Source organism: Cavia porcellus, unplaced genomic scaffold (assembly GCF_034190915.1).
Source record: "Cavia porcellus strain 051 isolate PalLab524CR breed Dunkin Hartley unplaced genomic scaffold, mCavPor4.1 scaffold_9, whole genome shotgun sequence".
Taxonomy (NCBI): Eukaryota; Metazoa; Chordata; class Mammalia; order Rodentia; family Caviidae; genus Cavia; species Cavia porcellus.
The window spans coordinates 28,665,675-28,676,738 of record NW_026947492.1 but is presented as its reverse complement, the minus strand read 5'-3'; the positions used below and the strand labels follow the sequence as shown (position 1 = coordinate 28,676,738).

Below are 11,064 nucleotides of genomic sequence, written 5' to 3'. Positions count from 1 at the left end.
TCACCATCACCTTTGCCTCTACTTTATGGCATGGGAAGGAATGAAAAGAAGGAAAGCTGAGTTTCAGTGAAGTGTATCTGATGCGCAAATCCTGTCCAGGTGATTTTGTGTGCACCACATGCACACACAGAGAGAATGAGTGTGAACATTCCTTGTGCAGTAGAGGAATCTGGGATATCCATTTGCAGGTGGAGAGTTTATGCATCACAATACAGAAACATAAAGTAAATATGAAAAGATAAAAAGCCATGAAACTTCATCAGAAGCAATAACTTACTCAATAAATATCTCATGAAAATGGGGGAAAAGTTGCCTAAAGATTGAAAAATATTAATACTCTAAACAGTTTTATATCAATGTTAAGTTACACTATGCACTTGAACAGATTTTAAAAGTTTCACACAATATGGAGTGCATTTATCCCACAATTCAGTTGTGAAGTGTTGAAATCAGTTTTTATGGATATTATCAATGTAGGCAAATATGCAAAATTATGTAACAAATAGTCATTAATAATATTGTAGTGATGATCTTAGGTAAATCACCTCTGTTAAAATGGAACAAACTAATTTGGAAATGAGTATCTCCCATTAGGAAGATAATCTACTTTGATTACAGAAAATCAATGAAGCAAATCCTAGGATCATAAAAGTATGTAAAGTATATCTTTCTTTGTTTAAATAATGAAACACATATGGCTTTCATTTCAGCATAAGTGGACATAAAAATAGCACAGAAGTAAAGTATGAAGCATTTGCAATTATCATTATGAGTATCTTTTGGAAAATAATTAATTTTGCTACAGAGATTAACACAACATGAAGTATGCATGGAAACCATGTTCTTACTCCGGAATTGTTTTATAAATCACTTTGCTGTGCTCATAAAAGTAGGTCAGAGATGCTCAGTATTGGTGAGCTAAGGAGAGGAAGAAAGACCTTATCATTCAGCTATTCTGGTAGAAGTCAGACGCACAAAGCCCTGCTGGGCCACAAGGCTGAGTCCTGTGCTGTGTTACAGTCAGTCTTTATTCTAATCCCCTTCATTCTTTCATCAGACGCTCATTAGATCTCACATTAATCAGATTCAAAGACCTTCTGCTTTGACTCCAGAGAACTGCACTCAGAATAAATGAGGGACACTTGTTGATTCTTTCAAAGTTTTTTTTAATTAAAAATTATTTTTATTTCTTCAGTGGGAGACTGAGGCTCCTGAAGTTTTCTCTACTTTACTAGGGTTCCTAATAAACACTCCTCTCATAGCCTGCTGGACATCCTTGTTCCTCAGCCTCTAGATAAAGGGGTTCAGCATGGGGCTCACAAAGATACAAAACATGACCACCACCACATTGCCGTGCTCAACAGACAATTTGTCCGCGGGTCTTAGTTCCTTGCAGAAAAGGAAGCTGTGGAACATAGACACCACGGTCAGGTGGGAGCCACAGGTGGAGACGGCTCTGTGCAGCTCCTCTCTGGAGGGGATCCTCGGGACAGTGGTGAAGATGAAGACATAGGAGGTGAGGATGATGAGCAGGGAACCGGTGAGCTTTATCGCTGTGGACATGAACTGGGCCATTTGCTTTACAGAAGTGTTGGAACCATCAGCATTGAGAGCACGGGGATCAGTGCAGTAGAAATGGTTGATGGCGTTGGAGTCACAAAAGGACAAGCGGGAGGTCAGGGTTACCTGCATGGTGCCCAGCATGGAACCTCAGTGGTAGGGCAAGGTGACCAGGCAGAAGCACGCTGGCCTGGACATCTTGCTGTTGTCATGGAGGGGGTCACAGTGGCTACTGCACCGAGCACATAGTACTCAGTGAGCAGCAAAGTCACAAACAGGAAACACTGGATCAGGCACCCAGCATAGGAAATGCCTTTCTTTTCAGATGAGAAATTGGCCAGCATCTGCAGGAAGACGTTAGTGGAGTGGAAAATGGGCACACATGCTAAGTAGGTGAGGAAGAAATACATGAGGATTTGCAGCCGGGGGGTGATTATGATCAGGAAAATCATCCCAACGTTTCTGGTGAGTGTGATGAGATAAATCAAGAGAAAAACTGTAAAAAGGATGGGCCGCATCCTGCCGGCTGTTCAGGCCCAGCAGAATGAACTCAGTGGCCTCAGTGCCATGGTGTTGTGCATCTATCTTTGTTCTCATGGTCTCTGCTAAAAATGACATGAAAGTGTCAGGGCTAAAAAGAAACAAATTATAAACAATCTGAGAATAGCTCCATTCAATGTGCAGCACAAAAACTGGCTTTGAAAATGAAGTTCATAGAGGTTATTTCCCTTAGGCATGGAGGGATTGATAGACACTAGAAATTTTTTCTGTCATTGATTAAAACAGGAGGGATTTTGGAGTCTTTCCCTCCCATGTTGCAATCCCACATGGACTCTGCTAACATGTGATGTTTCATTTTGCTCCTTAGTCTTCCAACTGGACCTCACATTTGGTGACTGCCATAGTCTGGAAAGAGAATCTGGCCTATGGGTAACTATAAAGGTAACTGTTTTATCATTACTAGCAGAGCAAAGCCTTTTATGCATCAGGAGATCACATGTTGCTTGAGAATGTGATATATATATTTAGGTTTCATTTCTTCCTCATTTCTTAATTTCCAGTAGCAATGAATATCTTCTGGGTTCCTTGGTTTTCTGTTCACTCCAACTCATTTGTTTCAAAGCAACAGTTACACATTCACTGCAATATCCACTTGTGTTTCACAAAATAAATTATGCATAGAAGCCCAAGGTTTCAACATTGCCTACTTACATTTCAATTTATCTCACTTCCTTAACTTTACCTCTTACATGTGAACCATTAGGAATTCTTGTCAGGCATGATTTCTACAATTTATATAGTAAATATTAACTACATGTCAGTTTCTCCATTAGTGATCAGAATTAAGAAAATTTAGCATGTATCTAACTTATCATAGTTGAGCTTTCTTCTTCTACACTTAGGATTCTCAGTTCTTTAACACTAGCTAGTGATCATGTATGTAAACAAAGCACATTAGGCTTATACTTCGTAAAAACGTCCAAGGTTTGCCACCACACTTGTGCCAAATGTAATCATTTTACTGGGTTCCTATGTGAGGTCTTTCTGCCCCGAGCTCCAAAATCTACATTTTGTATCTTCTTATCTTGCAATTTTGAACTTCTTGTTGTTCCTTAAATATACTGAATATGTTCTCACTTAGGGTCTTTGCATGTGATGGTCCCTCTGCCCTGAATATTGTCCTCAGAGCTTTGAGTTGTGAAGGTAAAGTAAAAACCCTGCTTTAACCAACATCAAACAGATTATTTTGAGGCAAATATGAATGATTCTGGCTTGAGACTACAGACTCAAGTTACATCACTATTATGTCCTACTGTGTAAGTGTTACGTGATGTTTTATGATTACATGACAGAGATGATTTTAAACCAATACCTTCAACTAAAGGGTTGGTGGAGACACTGCATAGACACACTGCATCAAAGCAGGGAAACCTGTGCGTTTGAGCCTGTAAGCTGTTTTGTAGTATTTTTAGTGACAGGTGCAGTGGACCTTCGGGGTAGGCTAAGCTTCAGAGTAAACATTGAGGGTTTTACCCTTAAAGTCATGTGACTGCTCAGGTACAATGGATAGAAATAACTAGCCATTTTTCATGAAGGACTGAGAAAAACCAAAATAATTTTTACTCTTGAGATGCATCTCCTCAAAATCAAAATCTATTCTTTTTTTTTTTTATTTAAGGAGAAAAGAAAAGAAAGAAAAAAAACAGTGAAGGGGTACAAGTTATACAGATTTACAGAATAAAAAAAATGCGCAGTAGGAAATCACTAGTGAATGGATTACATATTGCCATCTTGGAAATAATTGTTTAAGTCACAGAATTAAAGCTTGTAGAGTGGACATTCCAACAATGATACTGCAAATAGTTCTGTTCAATGATCCAATAAAACTCTGTGCTATCATTTTCTATCTTATACATTTAAATATACATGCAGTTATATAGTTTAGAGCACTTTCTTTTCCTCTCTTTTGTACAGTGACTATTACACATTTTGGGTTTCATTGCTCCCACGGTTCTTGTTGCTTTTTTGGAAGAGAGTAAAACCAAATGTGACATAACAGAACAGAATCGGTCAAGTCAAAAGGGTGGACATAATAGATAATATAAAAACATAATACAAGGTGATCAACAATGGTTACCATAATGCCTCCCGCTATTTCTAATAGAATTGCCTATATCATTGGTTGTAATACAATTGAACAAAACCGTAAAGAATAAAACCGACAAAACCAAAACATTGGAGACATTGTAGGTCTTCAAAAGTAGATAAAAGTCAACGAGAATGGGCGTTATAATGAATCTCATTATCTTCTCAGCTGATGCCTAAACTTTCGAACCTGATACTATCCAGCAAAACAGAATATAGGAACCTCAGTCAAAAACAAGATGGTGAGAGTAATACAGGGCTTCAAATCGAGATAATAGAAAGTCAAAGTGGGTTACTATATTATATCCTGCTATATTTTTCCCTTTGATTAAATGGATAAAAATAAAAAAGTAAATAATGGAGTGGAGATTGAGATAAAGGAGGGCATAACAGCGAAACAGGGCAGATCAAAACATAACCATTTAAGCATAATAGTGTTTCACCACCAGCTAATCCTGACCCAAAAATAGTTACCATATTGACTCCCTCCCTGAAGTCCTTGAGTACAACTTCTTATACTGTAGCATTAAGTATATCAAAACAATGTAAATCCATTTAAGAGAATGACAGCATTATAGAGTATTTAGAATCGACTAACAGAAAATGAACAATGGTCTCTGTATAATCTCCTTGTCTTTAAAAGGTTTTTTCTTATACTATAGTACATAACAAAATCCAATAAGATACAACCTGTTTAGACCATTGGAGACAGAAGAACAAAACCTAGATGAGACTTCATAACAAGATGGTACTAAATCAGCATTACCTATTAAGATGTCATTTTCTCCAAAAAAAGCTGTTCCTATCATCCAGTCTTCTGTCTCATTTCTGTTGAGCTCTTTTTCTTTCAGTAGCTGTCAGTTTGTCTTCTTCATTTTGTTCTCTGCTCCATTCTTTGTGGCCTCCCCGCCCCTATTTCTGGGTTCTTTGTATTTTTCTTTTTTTAGGATATCCTGCATTACTTTCTGTAGGATTGAATTGGTGGTTGCAAATTCCCCCAGTTCCTCTTTATCCTGGAAGCACCTCGTTTTTCCATCAATTTCCAGGGACAGTTGTGCAGGATATCTCAATCTTGGCTGTAGATTATTATCTTTCAAAGCTTGAATTATTTCTCCCCATGCTCTTCGTGATTTGATGGTTTGTGAAGAGAAATCTGCTGTAATTCTGATGGGTCTTCCCTTGTAAGTGATCTGTTTCTTGTCTCTTACAGCTTTTAATATTCTGTTCTTATATTGAATTTCTGGAATTTTTATTATTATATGCCTGGGTGTTTCTCTGTTAGGGTTGTAGGTAGCTGGGGTCCTGTATGCCTCATACATTTGAGTATCTTTACCTTTTGCTAAATTAGGAAAATTCTCCTGGATTATTTCTGTGAGTAGCTTTTGTAGTTCACTTGTTTGTGTCCCTACTTCTTCTTTTATGTTCTTAATCCTTAAGTTATGGCTCCTCTTATCATCTTCTTGTCTTTGTATTATTGCTGTGTGTTTCTTTGTTATTTTTAAGAAGTTTTTCATTTCATTCTCCCATGTTTCAAGTCTGCCCTCCAATTCAGATAGTCTGTCCTTAGTTTCTTTCAAGCTGTTATGCCAGTCTTGGGTAGACTTCTTAATTTCTTGATAGTCCCTTTGCACCTGCTTCACATACTCAATGCTTTCTCTGTTTTCTCCATCAAGCAATTCTCCCCTCTTTTTCTGTTCTTCCATTCCACCGTCTGCTTTTTCCTGGGTGGTGCTTAGCATTTCTCTAACTATTCTGCATACTTCTAGCTTCAGGTCATTGATAACTTCATTCCTGAATTGGTCTATGAGGCTCTCTAAATGGCGCTTAATGTATATTGGTGCAGTGTCCACTGCCTGATTCTCAGGATTGGGGGTCGAGGAGCCTTTTTTGTTGCTTCCCTTCCCCATATTTTCTGTTCCTTATAAAATGTAATCTTACACAGGAGGCCCGGCTTCCCTGCCTGTCAGCCACAGCTTGATCAAATTGCGCTGGCTAGTTGTTCCCGCTCACCGCTGCGCCCCAGGGAGTTGCGGAGGAGGCAGCCTACGCGGGAGTCGGTCGCTCCTCCGGGCCACCGTCAGGCTCTGGGATCTGGGTTAGGCCAGCCTAGGGAGTCCGCGAGCAGCGTCCCTCCGGCCAGGCACCTTTCACCAATCCCGTCCGAGAGGGTAATGTGCGGCTGCAGTTGCCACCGCGCCCTGCTCTTACAGGACTGCCCGCGCCCAGAAAAAACCTCCGCTGGAGTCAAACTGCGGTAGGGAGTCAGTTCCTCGCTCACCTCGCCACCAGTCAGCCTTCCTCCCTGGCCGTCGCGTTTCCGACTCCGTTCGGAGACTCCCGTTCCCAGAGCTCGGCAGTCGCGTCTCTCCTTGCCGAGCTGCTGTGGAGGTAGCCGGCCGTCGGGCGGCGGGAAATCCAAACCGCGGTTTCTAATGGCGCGGAGTCGAGCCTCCACACCGAGATTTTTCTGTTCCTATTTTAGCGCCAGGACTGTATTCCAAGTTGGATTCTCTCAGCCCAGTTCGTTCCTGAGTCAGCAGAGCATATCTCTACTGGTTCGTATCTCCTTAGTCCGCATCATTCCTGGCCTCTGAGCCGAGCCTTTAGAGAGCGTTCAGTAGTTGCTGTTGTCTGTCCGCCATGTTCTCTCCAGGATCCAAAATCTATTCTTTACCCAAATCAAGCAGCCTGCAGGATCTCTATACCTTTTTTAGATGTGACTTATTCAGAGAAATTCACTGTAACAGACACAGTGACTCACTTTATTTAGATCTTTCTTCTAGCAACACTTCCTCAGTCACAGAAATTTCTGAATTCATATATGAGTTTACTCCTTTCCAATAACTTTCTCTAGTTTACCTAGAAACATACTCTAGTTTACTTCCTGCTATTTCCTGCTTCTGAAATTATTTACATATTGGCTATCCCTGCCATTATAGTGTTAGCTACCTATAGCAGGAACTTTATTGATACCATATTTCCAGAAAAAGGACAAATGCCTAAACCAAAATATGCATTAGTCATTAGCTGAATATATTAATGGATCAATGAGGTAAATTTTTAAATTTCCAACAGATGATTTTTCATGGGATGTAGATTTCTTATGGCTCTGATATTATCAATAGAGTCTAAATGTTTGTGAAAAATTCTGGCTACCTTTAGAAGAATGTACAGAGGAAAAGTGCAATTAGAAAAATTAGATAGAGTTTATTTAAGTCACAAAGTTGGTGATGATCAACCTAATATGTATATAATTGATCATTAAAGCTTGTAGCATGAATTTCTGGAATTTAGGGAAAAGTTGACAATAGATTGAAAGAATGAACTTCCTTTCAGCACTGCCATAAAATGTGTGAATTTAGGAGAGCAGAAACAGTGCACACTTCCTACAGTACCCTGATTTTATGATTTTCCTAAAATCATTCACTCATATTTGGATCTGTGGGTATCAAGTCAGACTTCACATTAGTCAGGTGTGGGACTTTACAATCATAGGTGAGTCTTGGCCCCATGAAGGAAGAATACACACATTGATATGATATCTTTAATATATTTCCATTTGATTGTAATGCAGAACAAAACAACTAGTAATTGAACTAAACAATTTAAATAACCAATTAAGCAGACTTTATCATTCAAAAACCAGGAGATTTTACAAACCTGGCAATGTGCATTATTCCCTTAAAGTGGAATAATAAATTATTCTCATAAGTCTGTCAAAGTATAAACCTCACTGTTATCAATGCACATGAAAGTTTTCCTCACAGCTTCCGAAGTACAAAAGCGGTAAGCCTCACAGTTTAGCCCTTGTATTTCAAGGCTGGCTCAAGAAAACTCAGGCAGAGAATCTAAGCATCTCCGCAACCTGACCTGAGGACATGCTGCTCACATCATGAGGAAGAAAGGAGAGAAAACATTAATACTAACTGCTACACTATCTTTTATTCTTATTCTAACCAGTCCGGGATTTGATATGTGTGATACACATGGGGAAGCCACAATTATGAATGAATTTGATCTAATTATGTCTCATATGAGAACCTGATGAGACCTTGGAGAAAGGGAGTTTTTGCTGCCCTTCCCACTGACTGGTTTATACTTCTAAAAATTCAAGTGTTTCATGGCAAATGACGAAAAGATGTTTCAGTCTCACTGCATGTGCTGTGAGCCACAGTACCATGGACCTTCAAAAATGCACAAATTACCTAGTGCAAAGATCCCTTCTCAGTAGTCAGTGGGGTTCTCTTATTTTAAGAGAAAGATGAGTGAGCAAATGGAAGGAAGACACCACCCCTATAAAGGAGAGTAATTCAATTAGGAAATAATTTTCAATTTAGGTAATAGAATCACTGAAGATATTACCAAACATTCTTAGAGTAGGGAGGATTTAACATTGTGTACAATGCAGGGAGAAACAACAATTTTAATCCCTACATAGTTTTTTATAAGAAAGTTGAGAAGTGAGATTCTCCTGCTGATAGGTCAACTCAGCCTGTGACAGTGTTGACAAAGGACACATACCCTAGGATCAGTAAAAAGAACGAAGGCAAGCAGGAACACTGAAATGACACCCAGGTTTTGGAGGCAGACTTATTTACATTGAAGAGTACTGATTGGGATCATTCTCAAAATATCAGGCCCTGATGGATCTCTGGTGGTCTAGGGCTTATATGTGGTGAGCAAGCAGGAAGTACAGAACCAGCAGGGCTTGTCAACTGGGTGTTGGTTCTTAGAAATACTCATTATAGTGACCAGTTATGTATCACAGGGACAAATTGTATCTCATAAACTAAAGGAACAGGAACTGTAACACTGTAACTGGACTTACTGCCTGAGCAACTAATGAAGTATTCTGCCCCCATTCCTCATGGGGCAGGGACATCTGTTGCTATAAACTAACTGTCTTTGAGGATGCTGGGTACCACTTTGTCATTATCTTTCAGCACAAATTTGAAATGACTGACACCAAAGGGAAACTCTTTAAAATGAGGAAAGAGAGGGATTCACCATTGTTTTCCTGTCTCACATTGTCTTACACTAATATTTAACTACACATGTTGACACTTTTGTCTCAATAGAAAGTGTATGAAATCAGTAAAGGCTTATGGATTAGGAATGTATCCTGTACCAAATTCTAAGCTTCTTGGTTTGGAGAAGTAAGCGGTCAACAAAAACAGTTTATGGACTATTTGAAATCCAATCGTTGGCTAGAGCTCAGCATAAAAAGCCTCTCTAAATCTCATCTGCTTTGTGAACAGTGGATCTATAAATAAAGTTGGGATGATGGTAACACTTGTCTGACTTCCTGATGCATCAAAAGTCACTTCTTTCTTTGTTGATATTCTGGGTCTGCTCCTGATAATATTTTCTTACTGTGACTATTACAGTGGTATCTACAAAGTCTATTTTCATTCCAAAAAAGGAAACAATAAAAACTAAACCAAATTTCTTAAAAGATCTTGCATCTCAGGACTTAATTGTAGAAGGATATTGATTTCCTACCCTTGCCAAACTTTCTCAAAGTGGGAGAATTTATACCTGAAGAGTTAGCCTTGAAATACTCATCTCTAGGGGCCGGGGATTTAGCTCAGCGGCATAAGCACCTGCCTTGCAAGCGGGCGGTCGTGAGTTCGATCCCTGGTACCGATAAAAATGAAAAAAAGACAAAAAAAAAAAAAAAAAAAGAAATACTCATCTCTGATGCAATAATCAAGATATCACCCATGGGATGCCCTTAAGGGTTCCCAGTGAAGATGGTTACAAAGGCACATTCATGAACAAGGTACTAATTTATGAATTCATCATTAGTACTGTATTTTAATAAAAGCCAACATACTCATCTTTATGTTGCGTTTAATTCTAGGACAGATAAAAAGGTGTTCTGTTTTCTGTAATCACAAGACCTTTGGAATAACTGTGTTCATAACATGCTCAACTTGAGTTAGCATTTTCTTCTTCTGAAGTCTCCTAGAGATTTTCTTTCTGCTCATTTTGTACTATTTGTCCAATAACTTGTTTATCTCTCTCCCTGGGCTATAAATGCTCTGAAAACAAAATTAATGTCAACTTCATTTTGACATGTTCTCTGGAAATCTGCATCTGTCAGTAGGTACTCTCTGTTTAATTAAAAGTTGCTGGATGAATAATAAAATATTGATATTATTTGAAAATAGATCATCTGATAATTAGTGAACGTAGTGCACTAAAATGGACTATTATTATAGACTATTTATACAAATTGTGTGCCTGACATATATATTTACTTATTAGCTTACATAATACTCCTGCACATTTGTATTTTTTTATTTTAAAAAGATTAAGATAAGAGGACATAACAAAACAGATCAGAACAGAACAATTTAAACAACATAGTATTTTACCACAAGACAACCCAACATAACAGTAGCTACCATAGTGTCTCTTTCCTTGAAATATTTGAGTATACCTTCATACACTATAGTATCAAACATAACAAGATAGTACAAAACCATTCAAGAGAATGAAAGTATTACAGGGTATTCAGAACCAAATAACAGAAAACAAACAATGGTTAAAATATTATCTCCTTGTCCATAAAAATTTTTGTTTATACTATCACATATAATAGATACAACATGATAAATCTGGTGGAGATAGAAGAACAAAAACTTGGTGCGACTTCAAAACAAGATGGTATTAAATCAGCACTAGGTATTGTGATGTCTTTTCTTCAAAATAGCTGTTCATACCATCACAGACAATAAAATCAAACAATGCAGAATAAAACCATTCCAATTAATAAATGAAAACATTATAAGGCTTCAAAATAATATGATGGGGAATCATGATTACCACATACTTTTATGTATTCTTATTATT

The 11,064-nt window shown here is 38.3% G+C and overlaps 1 pseudogene; it reads right to left on the bottom strand.

Moving 5' to 3' along the window:
- Nucleotides 1–1,191: 1,191 nt before the first annotated feature.
- On the bottom strand, nt 1,192–2,157 carry LOC100732954 (olfactory receptor 5M11-like; annotated as a pseudogene).
- Nucleotides 2,158–11,064: the final 8,907 nt, after the last annotated feature.